Below are 15,382 nucleotides of genomic sequence, written 5' to 3'. Positions count from 1 at the left end.
CCACAAAGGTGCCACCTACGCAGAGCTTTGCCTAATCACTTTTAGGATTAGGGAAAAGTATGCGTCAAAACAAGAAGCGGCATCTGTTAGGTACTTGTTGATTTTATATTGTACAGTCAGCAGCAGACTAAGTTGCTGGGCACAGGCCTCCTCTCATGCGCGAGAGGGCTTAGGCTATAGACCCCACGCTAGCCCATTGCGGAATGGGGACTTCACATACACCTTTGAATTTCTTCGCAGATGTACGCAGGTTTCCTCACGATGTTTTCCTTCACCGAAAAGCTAGTGGTAAATATCAAATGATATTTCGTACATAACCTCCGAAAATCTCATTGGACTTTATTATATAGGTATTGTTAAAAGAATAAGAGCGTGTCAAGGTAATTTTGAACACCTCGCCCGCTTAGCCACTTCTACTGCTGACTGTACCTCGCTTGCACTTATCAATCGGTGCAAGGTGACGGAGAGTAATATCATATCTATCTATCTAATACCTTTAAACGAGCAATTCTTGTTTATATATATTTCGGGTATCTCGGAAACGGCTCTAACGATTTCGATCTAGCTAGGTCTTATGTCTGGGAGAACGCGCATTTTTGAGTTTTTATATGTTTTTCGAGTAAAGCTCGGTCTCCCAGATATTCAATGATAGTAGTAGGTACTGCGTCCTAAGTCTGAAATATTCCCAAGTTTAAATTGCACCTTAGTACCGGCTGATGCAATATTCAGTAACTCGATCTCCTGGCAATTAAGTCGCGGCTAACCCCGAGACTTTTGAAGCGCCGTCAGATTAAGTTTTGCAAGTGATCTCCTCACCTATTTATTTCATCGAAATAATTAGTGAGGACGAGTAATATTAAAAATCAGTAAGCCACCTAAGGCCAGTGCAATTTCGCGGATAGAAGTAGAGACGCCTACATTAGTAACAATCGTAAATATTGGATCAGAGGTAACAGTGATATAGTAGGCCTATAATGGTAACCATTGTGGCTGCTTGTACTATAAAGGTTTTTAACAGAGTGTTTTGGCTCTATGAGATTTTTTATTTAGCCTACTTTGGTGTCCCACTGCTGGGCAAAGGCCTCTCCTCGTTTTCTCCACTCGACCCTGTCATCGGCATTTTCCCACCATTTGGGGTAGAATGCGTCCAAGTCGTCCCGCCATCTCCTTTTCGGTCTGCCTAAACCCCGACCTGCACCGTCTATTGTGTTCCGTGGGTCCCACTCAGTAACCATTTTGGCCCACCTTTCTGGGTGCATGCGGCAGATATGTCCAGCCCAGTCCCACTTAAGCTTAGCGGTCTGCGTCTATAAGATTAAAGAGCATTTAAGTTCTATAATTTAGCTCTTAACTAGAACGCTTATAGGATCATACAAAAGAATCTTTAAAGTGCTGCACTATAATAGATATGCAAAAAGCGATTATGGTACTATTTAATACTATAGACGACTTTACTGACGCTTTTATGTACCTATTTTGCACAAATAATGCGTCAAAATAACTTTTATATTATAGTATTACCTACTAGTATTGTAGCAGTATCGTAAACACTATTAGATGATCAATCTGCACTATAAAAGGACTTTGCACGACCATTACGTAACGGTTTAGCTTTTTAAAAGCTCTCTCAACATCGCTGTAAGGCTGTTCTGTAAAAGTCATGAAGGTTTTTCTATAGTGCTATATAGTACCATAAAAGTTACCTGGTACGTAGCTAAATAACTTAACCCTAATCCGTTAAAATATGGCTGCTGTTTTCTGCCATGATAGCACATTACCAGCACGGCTGGAGCCTATATATAGCAGCCACAGTTGGGACAAGTACTAACTAATTAGCACGCTCCAAAACGTTCTCAGGACTTTTATAGTACCAAATTTTGTTACTTGGGACGTAACTAGTGGGAATAACCCGTCCAATACTGTGACTGGACTTTTCCACAAATGAAAGGGAGTAATTGGTAATGACTACCACTCTCTGGCTCTAGCTATCGGTTAATATCAATTTTATTTGTCTACGTCAGCTACGCTAAATCTATACCGAACGCCGAAGTTATCTTTAACCCTCTGACCGTCACATACGTCAACAGGCGCGCACGGTTACAGTGCAATATCAACCTTTGTGAATTCTGATAAGCTTGAATGGTGCGTTATAATTGGTAGGCGTGGCGTATAGGGGGTTAATAGATGAGCATATATATATACATATACTACGCATTTTGAAGGAATTCATCTTTTACAAGACTGCTGTTGCAGTCACAGTCTGTGTGTTGTGTCACACAAGCCTTATTGAGCGTACTGTGACTGTGTGTTGTAACTGGACTGCGATGTATATAATATATACATTTAAATCGTATCGATATAGATAAATCAGGATAAACGCACAAATAAATGCCTTTAAATGGATTGGAACCCAGGACCCCGTAGGCAGGGTAAGTACCTAACTACCGACTAGGCTAAGTATGGCAGATTATTATGTACAGTCTATTAATCTTTACCTTCTACCTTTTCCTAAAAGACAACGTAGGGCCCATAGAAACGGCATTTACAGCCAGTCTACAAAACAAACATGAACTATGATTGACATTTGCCAGTAAACAATTATGTAGTTCTATTGTCGACCTGTACCCAGGTTAAACTGCCCAATTTGCATTGTAATTTGAACTCTATGCACTTGAGCGAAACCAGTTTATTCTATGGCTTCTACGTGGCCGGGGTATACCTTCGCCGTTAGAAAATGATAATATGGCGGTTATCGATCGGCCCTACGCGCAAGCGTCCTTGGCAACGTTCACCGTTCAGTGCCAATTTTCAAAATTACTACGCACCCTGTAATCAATTTTAGTGTAACAACTGAACGTGTATACTTTTGTTTGTCGTGAACGTGGGTCGGTTATAATTTTATTGTTTTATGTTTCGGCGATCGACAGGTTGATCGTGCTGAGTGGACGCATTGACAGTCCACCGGCCGCACCGGTCCTCACCAATGATACGGGTGGACCAGTTGGCGTACAGGCGCGCATGCCCGCACTGGATTCAAGGTGTTTTATCAGCGATAGTTTCATAGCCAGTGTCAGTAATGTGAGGCTAGCGAGCGGCGCCGGGGCCCGGCTTGCCCTCAAAAATGTAGCTATCGTCTTTCTCTCAACACGGTTTATTCCGCAAATACGAGTACCTAGTCATTATAATATTACAAAGTTAAATGTTTGTCGTCAATTGTTGTCTAGTATAATATCAATCGTCTCTATGGTAGTTTTTGTTGTTTTAGGTAGGTAGACAAATCTTATAGAAGGTGAGTCGTTAAAGAATATGCATGACTGTGCTTTGATTTTATTAGTTAAGTTACACGAAGAAGCGCAATTTATAAATAGGTTTCGGTTTGCTTAGTTAGGTATCATTTCTTTCTTTCTTATATATTATCTATTTAATGTTACATTATGTTTGTTATTCTGTGCAACAGATGATTCCTGATCCTGGCGGATACTTACAGCTGCAGATCCTTTTTCTGTATTTGTTTATAAATAAATGCTTATGCATTAGCGAATGTTATGTACCTACCTATTAAACGTGTGCTGTTCATAGGTAATAAGTACCAACATGTCCTACCACTAACACTAAGAATTTACACACATATTTATTTAGTTATTTTTAAATACTTATATTATGCCAAGATATTGTAAGCAGTTGCGTATGTCGACTTCATCAATTATAAAACCGACGGTGAGACCTTTTAAAATCTTTTCCAATTATCATGCCAGATGGTACAGAATAACAAGAAAAATAGATGATCGTCTTATATTTATTATCTCACTTTCGTAGATAAAATAGGGATTATAAACTTATTAGTAGTTTCTACGGTCATTCTTTGAGAATATGTCTGCAGTTGCGTCTAATTGCCGCGACTCTTTTTTTCTACCTATTTCTTGAGAATGACCGTTTACTGTCTTAGCCATTCGTTGCGTTCACATATAGGTATTCGCGTCGTATTTATTGATTAATCACAAACCGTACATTTCTCTCCATCGTCGTAATCTCACGATATACCGTTGATGACTCTTTTAATCGCTACCCTAAAATTACAGCCGCGCTTTTTTTTTGAGTTTAGAACTATATCTATAAGTTTTATAACAAACATAAAAAATCATTTAAACATACCACAACTACGGTCATTGATTTTGGAGATAAATAGAAAGTATTATTCGTAGATATAGGTATTGTGCATAAACAAAAATACCTATACTATCTAGTCTTAAATATTCACGTCTGCCGTTTCTGTTCCTTCATGGACTTAAATCACTGTGTTTTCAGTCATAATTCAAAACATACATCTATCTTAAATAATATATTTAAAATACTTTACAACATACTTAAATCTCAGTGAAAACTTCTTTGGCGTCTAAGCTGAAAAGTGTGAATTGATTTATTATGCGAAAAATATTTTCTAAAGATATACTGGCTTATTTATACAGAGCCAGTAAGCGTAAGGCAAACGTTAATAAGAAGTTTAAAACTAGATATATAATCTCCAAAATAAAAAAATCCAGATCGATACTAAGCAATGTTCAGTAGGTATGGAGGTACAGTCAGCATCATTAGTAGCAGATAAGATAACGTGTCAAAAATATCTACGTTATCTAATAGCATTATAAAAAGAGACATGAATCTAAATGTATAAACAATTCGAGCGTGGCAGATACATTGAAACGCAAAATGTAGAGCTATTGTGCCTCTTTGTAAGACTAATACAGTGGCAGTAACTTATGCGGCGTTGATTTATTTCCTACTATTGTTGATTCTGCATACCTGACTACACATATAAAGATAAGCGTCGTACTTCATAATCCAGTAACTTTGTCGAATTTTGTAACCTGGCTCTTTTGCGTCAAATCCAGTAGTTCTGATTTTTTGCAGACTTATTTATGATGTTGGCCCAATGAATAATACAAGTTTGTGACTTCGAGCGCCGAACGCAACTTTGTCAAATATCGAAAAACCCGCGAAAATTTCCAAATCCCAGTCACAAATCACCTGAAATAGCTAGTTAGTATAAGCAGCTACAGCTTGTGCTGGATAATACTTCTAGCTGGTTAACCAAATGGCGCGTAAGAGCAAGTGCTCATAAGTCAAACCATATCACCTTTAGCCTAAGAAGAGGAGATTGCCCTCCTGTAAAACTTGGAAATGATATCCTGCCACACTGCGAGTGTATCAAGTATCTAGGTTTTCATCTGGATAGGCGCCTTACGTGGAAAACCCACATAAAACATAAACGCAACGAAATGACTCTAAAATACAAAAATCTTTACTGGCTAATGGGACGCAACTCTACCCTCTCAGTGGACAATAAATTACTCCTATATAACGCAATCATTAAACCCACCTGGACCTATGGGATCCAACTATGGGGAACTGCTAGCGACAGTAACATAATGTGTCTTTAAAGAGCACAGAACGCCATCCTTGGTGTGATTGCCAATGCACCCTGGTTCACTCGTAACGATGAAGTACACGACTACCTCAATATGCCCACCATAAAGGAAGAGATCAAAAAATTCACTAAGAATTACATTGAGCGCTTAGCAAAGCATCCTAATCCACTGGCTTCAAAATTACTGGACAAGACTGAAACAGTGCAAAGACTAAAAAGGAAGCACATTGTGCAATATGAAAGTAGTGGTTAAGTGAGACGTTGGTCTCCAAAACCATTATAAAACTGATTATAGTCGATACCGACTGATGGCAGTTCAAAACAGAAAAAAAAAACTATCAAAAACTAGTCCTTTAGGTTTATAATCGCCCAAATCTAAAAGAAAACCGAAATTTTCGCGGGTTTTTCGATATTTGACAAAGTTGCGTTCGGCGCCCGAAGTCACAAACTTGTAACATTCATTGGGCCAACATCATAAACACGTCTGCAAAAAATCAGAACTACCGGATTTACTGTATTATCAACTTTTAAGTAGATTTTTTATTTTATTTCATATCATCATTCTCTTGCCTTTGCCTTGTCCCATTTATTTGGAGTACCTAAGCGCAGTAATGCTCTTCTCTTCTATATCTGTCTATCCTTCATCTCATTAAGTAAGCAGATACTTGGGTCAAAAACTTTTCAGTATGAGTTAAAGGTTGCGTCTGCCTCTTTCCTGTAGACATCATGTTCCCAAATCGTTGTTATTGTACCCGAAAGATTTTGGCTCATTTCCTTCCTACCTATAATAGTCTCTCACACAGTTCTGCAAGCGTATTATGAAGCCGTCACTTTTTAACACCTGGCGATCGAAACTGCTGGACACTATATACCTACATGCAGTGTTGGCCGAACGTTAATGCAATTGACCATTAAAAATTAACCATTGAAAAGGTTAATTGCCATTAACCATTAACCATTGAAGGAAAATTAATTATCAATTGCATTGAACATCAATTTGCATTAATATTAATTTATTTCGAACCACTAACAATTAAAAAGAATTAATGGTTATTGCTTTACAAACCATTAAAAATTAAATCAATTTTGAATGAAAATTAAAAATGTGATTGATAATTAACAATTAACAAGAATAAATATCGTAATTTTATAAAGGCGTCCAAGGGATCAAAGGTCTAGTGGAGCTCAGGTTTGGTGCAACATATGAACATAGGCAAATGCTGTTTTGGTCATCTGACTCGTCTTGATGAGCACTTGGGACAGCAGTACCCAAGATAGAGCTGATCTTGAACAATCGACAAATCCACTTCCACGGACAATCTTTCCCATTTGTCCCCACTTCATTGGAGCGTGGACAAATGGGAACACACCAATAACGGGTGTATTCTTATTCTTCCCCGCCGGGAACAGATGGGAATAGGCGCTGCATATAAAACATTTCCATTCGTCCCTTCTCATGTATGGCGTAGGACACGTGGATAGGGGACAAATGGAAATACACCAATAATGCACCCATTATAACCAATAATGGGTTTATTCCCATTTGTCCCCGCGGGGAACATATAGGAAAAGACTGCATATAAATATTTCCCATTTGTCCTCACCTTATTGGTGGGGAGACAAATGGGAATCATACATAATTTTCCGATGTTTTCCCATTTGTTCCCACTTGGAACAGATGGAATAGGCGCTGCATATAAATACCATTTGTCCCCGTTTCCCGTTTGTCTCCACACCAATAAGGTGGGGACAAATGGGAACACATCTTTTTCCGATGTTTCCCATTTGTTCCCACCTGGAACAGATGGAATAGGCGCTGCATATAAATTCTATTTGTCCCCGTATCCCATTTGACTCCACACCAATATGGTGGGGACAAATGGGAACACATCATTCTCCGATGTTTTCCCATTTGTTCCCACCTGGAACAGATGGAATAGGCTCTGCATATAAATCCCATTTGTCCCCGTTTCCCATTTGTCGCCAACTCACATATGGCAGGGACAAATAGGAATACACCTATAATGAGTGTATTCCCATTTGTCCCCGCGAGAAAAATATAGGAAAAGACGTTGCATAGAAATATTTTCCATTTTTCCCCATCTTATTGGAGCGGGGACAAATGGGAACACTAATATCGGGTGTATCCCTATTGTTCTCCGCCGTTCATATTCTTTCATATAAACTATTCCCATTTGTCCCAGCTTCATGCATGGCGTAGGTCACGCGAATCGGGGACAAATGGGAATACACCAATAATGCACCCATTATTACCAATAATTACCAATAATGGGTGAATTCCCATTTGTCTTCGCGGGGAACATATGGGAAGACCCTGCATAAAAATATTGTCCATTTGTCCCCACCTTATTGGGATGGGTACAAATGGGAACACCAATATCTGGCGTATTCCCACTTGTCCGCACCGGGAACAGATGGGAATAGGCGCTGCATAATTATAAATAATTCCCATTTGTCCCCACCTCATGAATGGCGACGGTCAGTTGGGGCCTTTCCCTAAATTTTCCAACCAAAACGGAGTGTGTCTATGTTGCTCCAAACTGGAGTTCCACTAGGTACCTACTGCCAGGGTTCAGGGTCATTTTGTTGAGTCTCATGTTAAAATATGTATCACGATCTGATAATTCACTGAAGCTTGTATTAATATGGTTATTTTAATAGTTCCAAGCAAAAGTAACATTAATTATTAGTTTATGAAAAAAAAATATTTAATCCCATTAAACGTTAATGCAATTGAGAGTAATTCTAATTAATTTTTTGAAACTTTAATGCCATTAAATAGGTATATTAAATAGATTGACAATCAATGTAATTAAATGTCTCAAAATTCAATTCTAACAAATTTTAATTATATTGATGCGTAATGCAATTGATTAATTGTGGAATTAATGGTTAATGCAATTGATTAATTGTTAATTAGAATTAACCATTACGGCCAACACTGCCTACATGACGGTGTCGCGTAGATAACAACGACCATCATATAATATGATTCATATTCGTACTTATCTCTTACTTTCATCAACGTTTATACCATTCTTGTCACATGCCCGTAAGGCGATTTACCCTTAAAAGTCTGCCATTTATAATGCGAATTAAAAATGGCATAGCCTTAAAATAATCATACATCGGACTTAACAGAGTTTTCCTGCCAAGCTTAGGTACGCTCATATTATATAAATCCTTCCTATGTCTAATTATTTCATAAATATCAGGTTATCTATTACCTACTCGATATTGTTTGGGATGATACAAATGATACAATTTCGCACGGTTATTATCTGACTAATGGGATTGTCAGAAACAATATTGAACTGCCTATCAATCCATCTTCGGTTCCGAATTAATTTATACAATCAGCGTCGACAACACACGACCAAATGTTTTGCTGGGTGGGAGAATATTAGTACAGTCAGAACTGACATTATGTAACATGTCTCGTAACTTAGAAACACATACACGGCGTTGAGACTGTTAACCAAACCTGAACTATGCTACCATTGCGCCTCAGCCACGAAATAACGCTACAAGCGGAAGCACTACCTACTCTATGTCTGTATCTTTAGGTATTTAAATAAAAGTAAACAAAATCTACCCTCAAATGGCTCCTTAAGCCAGTTGAGGGTAGATGAAAACATTACATGATCAACTAATGTAGGTTAAAGTCCGGTCGTTCAGTGACGGATCGAGGCGGTTTTGTATTTGGTCGGTTAACCAATAACTGTTATTTAAGACGAAACAGGAGCTGAGTTTTAAATATTTTAGGTAAATATACCCGTCTCGCTAACGGAAGCGGCACCTAAAAGTAGTGCGATAAGGGCAAGGCGAAAAATCTTGCGTAAAAATCTCAAAAATCGAGGTTTCGTACTCCTCTGTTTCCTCCTCCAAAACTTAACCAATCGTAACCAAATTTGGAAATCTAAATGATTATGAAATTGTCTGTGTCGGACCGTTTTGCTTTTTTGGCTAATTGATATCAGTTTTGAATGCCACGGCTCTCATGCGGCATAGTCAATTAGGCCATTTTGGCCATTTTTGAAGGGCTCTAGCGCCTTACAAAACAAAAATATCGAAAAAGCAAAACGGTCCGACACAGATATTGACAATATTAATCTGTGTTGAAAAAATCATTGCTCTAGCTTCAAAAACCACGGAGGAAAACGAGGAGTACGTTTGTATGGAGAAATGACCACTCCCGTTGGCTCTTAACTACCCAAAAATGTACAAATTGTTTGTTTACTTTTATTTAACCCTTAAGAGCGCTCTTACAAGAAAAGTCGAAATAACGCAAAATTGATGATACTAGTCGACGAAATTCAGGACTTTGTGCTCATTATTAGAAACAATGAGTACTTGTTCCAGTAAAAGCGTCTTCTTATCTTTTTAAATATCGTTGTAAATATTAGAAAAAGGACTTATTAAATTAGTAATGATTTTTTTTCTGATGGTCGTTTCCGAAAAACCCCGTGAAGCACTGAATGGCAAGCTCTTATTTGGAAATGTTGAGAAGTTTACTCTGCTAAACCTGGCTATTTTGTATTACTAATACCCTGTACTTTAGGCATATCAAACGATATTTTTCCTACACACCTTTGAGAAAGAGAAAATCAAAGTAAAACGAACTCAATTTTCTCTCCGAAACAAGTGTCAATTCCTACGAAAATCTACTTAATATCGAAGTCATTTTCATACTCAAGCAATCTGCAACGTTTGCTTATACTGTTGGTATACATTAGTGTTTATGAAATTCTACTATAATTTTTTGGCAATTTTTTGAAAACTACTCTATATTACCGATGACGTGCGCTGCGCCAGCTCAGTGCCGCGGCAGAGCTTGTAGAGGCAGGACGTGTGTCGGTCGGCTCCGCACATTTTCAACGGCGACAACGAGATTTTTTATCATTGTGTGCGGCGGGCGCCGTGTAAAACGCTATACTGTGTGCGTGTAAACCGCAACGAGAGACTTTGATCCTAGCACTGTTTTTATAGTATTATAATTTATAATGGTACAGTTTAATAAACTACCGGACAGGATTAAAAATATTTGAAACGACCTGACATTCTATATGTATTAATTTTGACTCAAGATAGCACTCAGGGTCTGATGATGGAGCCGGAAGGTGGTCACCGGTACCAATCAACCATGCAACTAAACCACTTCGTGTTTAGGCTCGTTTTATTCATCTCAACAAGATCTTTGACACAAGATAGTACTCATGGTCTGATGATGGAGCCGGAAGGTGGTCACCGGTACCAATCAACCATGCAACTAAACCACTTCGTGTTTGGGCTCGTTTGATTCGTCTCAATAAGATCTTTGACACAAGATAGTACTCAGGGTCTGATGATGGAGCCGGAAGGTGGTCACCGGTACCAATCAACCATGCAACTAAACTACTTCGTGTTTAGGCTCGTTTTATTCATCTCAACAAGATCTTTGACACAAGATAGTACTCAGGGTCTGATGATGGAGCCGGAAGGTGGTCACCGGTACCAATCAACCATGCAACTAAACCACTTCGTGTTTGGGCTCGTTTGATTCGTCTCAACAAGATCTTTGACACAAGATAGTACTCAAGGTCTAATGATGGAGCCGGAATGTGGTCACCGGTACCAATCAACCATGCAACTAAACCACTTCGTGTTTGGGCTCGTTTGATTCGTCTCAACAAGATCTTTGACACAAGATAGTACTCAGGGTCTGATGATGGAGCCGGAAAGTGGTCACCGGTACCAATCAACCATGCAACTAAACCACTTCGTGCTTGGGCTCGTTCGATTCGTCGCAACAAGATCTTTGACAAAAGTTAGTACTCAGAGTCTGATGATGCAGCTGGACTGTGGCCACGGGTACCAGTCTACCATGTAACTGAACCACTTCGTGTTTGGGCTCGTTTGATTCGTCGCAACAAGATCTTTGACACAAGATACTACTCAGGGTCTGATGATGGAGCTCGAAGGTGGCGACGGGTACCAGTCTATCACGTAACTGAACCACTTCGTGTTTGGGCTACGTGTTTGGGCTTCGTGTTTGGGCATCGTGTTTGGGCTTCGTGTTTGGTGTATCACCTAGTGTCAAAGATCTTGTTGAGACGAATCAAACGAGCCTAAACACGATGTGGTTTAGTTGCATGGTTGATTGGTAATGGTGACCACCTTCCAGCTCCATCATCAGACCCTGAGTACTGTCTTGTGTCAAAGATCTTGTTGAGACGAATCAAACGAGCCCAAACACGAAGTTGTTTAGTTACACGATAGACTGGTACCCGTGGCCACCTTCCAGCTCCATCATCAGACCCTGTGTATCTTCAGTGTCAAAGATCTTGTTGAGACGAATCAAACGAGCCCAAACACGAAGTGGTTTAGTTACATGATAGACTGGTACCCGTGGCCACCTTCCAGCTCCATCATCAGACCCTGTGTATCTTCAGTGTCAAAGATCTTGTTGAGACGAATCAAACGAGCCTAATCATGTTACTACATGGTTGATTGGTATCCGTGGCCACCTTAATCATCATCATTATCATCAGATCCTCAATACTAGTTCGTTTTTAAACCCTCGTTGATACAAACTTTACAACCTATAGGTACCAAATGCTATGACGAAACATGTAAATAAGCGAGTACCTATAATTTATTTCGAGTAATACTTATACCTTCATAAGTACGAGTATGGGGCTATTCATAAATTACGTCGTTTCAAATGGAGGGAGGGGGGGGGGGGGGTCTGGACATCGGATGATGGTAGTATGACGTAGGAGGAAACAGAGTCATCCGAAGCATGATTTTTGGATGATTTGAGGGGTGGGGGGGTCAAAAATCGTCAAAAATAGATGAAAGATTAATTTATGAACACTGCACACACTTACATTTGCACTGCATTTAGTATTTTCGTACTTACCAAATAACAGTTTTAGGACTTTAAAAGTTAAGCACAGTTAGTGTTGTTATGGTTGATTTCAATATGCTTCGCGAAGGATCAAGAATGTTTAATCCATCATTGTAGTGCGAGTGTGGTAGAAGGGATCGGCATACTGAGCTCGCACGGCCTGCCGCAGCGCGTAAAATACCTAAACTCGCTCAACGCCGAAATGTAATAGCGCTCTTAAATGCATGATTTTTTTCTTTTTGCCCGAAATTAATATATGTATGTATCATATAATTGTTTGCCGAATCTAGGAAAAATAGTAAAAAAAAATATAACTTCGATTTTCACTGCGAAATCAATGTTAGAAGTTGAATTGGCTAGATCATATTTATGTAAATATGTAATTTTCAGTAATAGATATATGAAATTTTTACTACCATTAGAAAGGTACACTATTTGTGATATACCTATGATAAAGTTTTTAAATATAAAATAATTACAAACCCCGAAAACACCGTTCAAAATCACATACTAAAAATTATCAACTTCTGGATTTTTCCAAGTTTTCCGACTTTTCGTCTTAAAACGAATGTAACTTTTATAAATTAAAAATATTGCGTAAATTTAACCCTTAAATCATCACCCTACTACTTGACGTTTGGTATAAAGGTGCGTTCAAGAACATAAGCCTTTTTTTTTAATCTGTGAGCTGTCTAATGCTTTGTAGACATTTGGCAACACCATGCATTTAAGGGTTAAATACCTACCTAAAGATACAGAGTGTAAGGTTAGTCGCGACGATTGTCGTACACATTTGAAAACAAATGTAAAGAAAAGCTGCTGGCGTCATCAGACTCAGGAATATCTAATAAACATTATTTATTTATATCATAATTTAGGTTTCTGGTTCGTCTGGGCAAGGTCCGAAGTCACAGTGACACTCGTCCGACTAGATTAGACTAATTGCTTTCATTCCGCGAACATGCACTCCGCAATAATATATTTCCGAGGAAATATCAAGATCCAATGTGACTGCGACGCTATATCATTGCAATAAAGTGGTATTTCGCATTCCAAATCTAGGAATAGCAGTGTTTACTTTTTCAATCTCATACTGAATTGTGTTATTGTAAAATCAGCTTTAGCTACGTGTTATAAGGTTCCGAATTGCTGCTCGAGATGTAGAAACTTAGAAAGTTGACGTATCCCGTTGCAGCATCTTCTTTAATATTTCATCTGGCGGCTCTGAAAATAAGTAGTTGTATATTTGGCCAATTTGGAGGAATGCGATGCATGTACTTTACCTTATTAGGGCGAGCGAAGCGAGCCCTATCACTAATCGACGAACTATGCATTCTTGTGGTACACTTTACGGAAAAACTACTGCACTGTTAGGTTTGAAATTTAACATAGTAATTTAAATTCATGTCTAGATGTGTTATCAAACATAAAAATATCATTTTATAAACCTAAAAAAATAAAATAAAGTAATAACACTTTGTATTACTACTAGCGCCATCTGTTGGCAAAATGATGAATTAACATTCGTGCTAATGTTAATTATTTCTTTCTCTAACAGATGGCGTTAGTAATAAATAAATATTGGACATTCTTATACAAATTGACTAAATTAAATTAAATTAAATAATTATTTATTTCAGAAATTAAATTTCCATAATATATTAGTAGCTTATTTGTATGTCTTTCCCATCACGGAACAATGGTGTTCCGGACCTTTGGGAGGCGTGCGTGGAGCCGAAGCCAACACGTAGAGGCCCTTTTGACACTTTAATGAAATGTAAGGGGTACACCGAGCGGAGGCTGCCCTTGCCAGTGTCATGGGACGCACGCAGAGGCAGCACCCGCCAGGGTGTAAGGACTATTGAGAGTTGATGGAATCTAAAATGAACTAGGTTATTGGGTGAAAGCGATGGACTAAGAACTGAGCTATGGGGTAAAAAACCGGACGCCTGCCTAATAAAACGGTATGCAATTTTATTTCCGGCAGACGGTGACTCGCCCTCACAAGATGGGCCCCCACAAAAAGCGACATCTAGGATGGCTCAAGGGCAACACCGGTGTGAGCGGCTCAGGGGTGTCGAGAGGTGTGCGCCGCTTTCTACCCAGTGGCTGTTAACAGCCACTGTGCCAACTCGCGTCTTATGCATATTTCACTTCCACCCCTGGAGCTTATAGCTCTAACGACTCCACTCTGGCCGGCCGGCTAAGGCAAGCCAGAGGCAGAGAATCCTGTCCCACCCACCCTCCTTGCGGGTAACAAAACTCTCCAGGAGCACTCGGGTACGTGAGGTCGCTAATCCCCAACAGCTCGCCACAAGCTGCCCTGCGTTGACTGATTGCACTGGTAAAACCAGCGGGCGATGGGGTCGTCACATCCCTACGCCTTAGGTCGTCACATCCCTACGCCTTATTATTACTCTTAACCTATGTTAGTGACTATCTATGTTATGTGCTTTATTTAACTTCTATAAACATGTACGCTACTCCAGTACTCCCAGAAAGCGCCATCTATCCTGTCTGCTACAGTGGCTAGGAGACTGTTGGCGCTGCCGCGTACGCGCCGCATCAGCGACGCCACCCGCTTGCGCATGATGGCGTGGAAGCCGTCGGTGCGCGCCTCCGCGAACATACCGCTAGCGCTGCAATAGCGCGGCAGCCCCAACACCATCCTAAAAGCGTTATTATATTGGACTCGTAGGGCGCTGTAAGCTTTTTGAGTAAAGTTGATCCATAGGCTGCAGGTGTAAAATGACTGGCAGTACGCCTTAAAAAGGGTGATTTTAACGTTGCTAGTACACCTTGCGAACCTACGAATCAACATATTACTTCTTACTGCCAGCGCCCTACGCTCCCTTTCCACGTCTACGTCATCTTTTAGCGATGCGGTTACCCAGTGTCCCAAGTACTTAAATTCTCTTACTACTTTAAGAGGAGTGCCATTCAGTCTCACTGGAGGTAAGTAAGAAGGCTTGTGTTGTGGGTAATCAGACAATACGATACCTATGTGGTGTTTTCAAGTTCAATAATGTCGATGGCGCTTACGCCAT

General features: G+C 39.6%; 1 protein-coding gene across 3 annotated transcripts in view; it reads left to right on the top strand.

Moving 5' to 3' along the window:
• Positions 1–2,701: 2,701 nt before the first annotated feature.
• LOC134804273 (PDZ domain-containing protein 8) overlaps positions 2,702–15,382 on the top strand; it is a 96,184-nt gene continuing 83,503 nt past the window's right edge. For 2 of the 3 annotated variants that reach the window (XM_063777261.1, XM_063777263.1), the window contains exon 1: positions 2,703–3,289. The gene's annotated coding sequence lies outside the window, so the exon portion shown is untranslated. Of the gene's footprint in view, positions 3,290–15,382 lie in introns of all 3 variants that reach the window. The other variant, XM_063777262.1, reaches the window with a different exon arrangement.

Source organism: Cydia splendana, chromosome Z (assembly GCF_910591565.1).
Source record: "Cydia splendana chromosome Z, ilCydSple1.2, whole genome shotgun sequence".
NCBI classification, from domain to species: domain Eukaryota; kingdom Metazoa; phylum Arthropoda; class Insecta; order Lepidoptera; family Tortricidae; genus Cydia; species Cydia splendana.
Note: the sequence above shows the minus strand (reverse complement) of the source record. Positions and strands in the feature narration are given on the sequence as shown.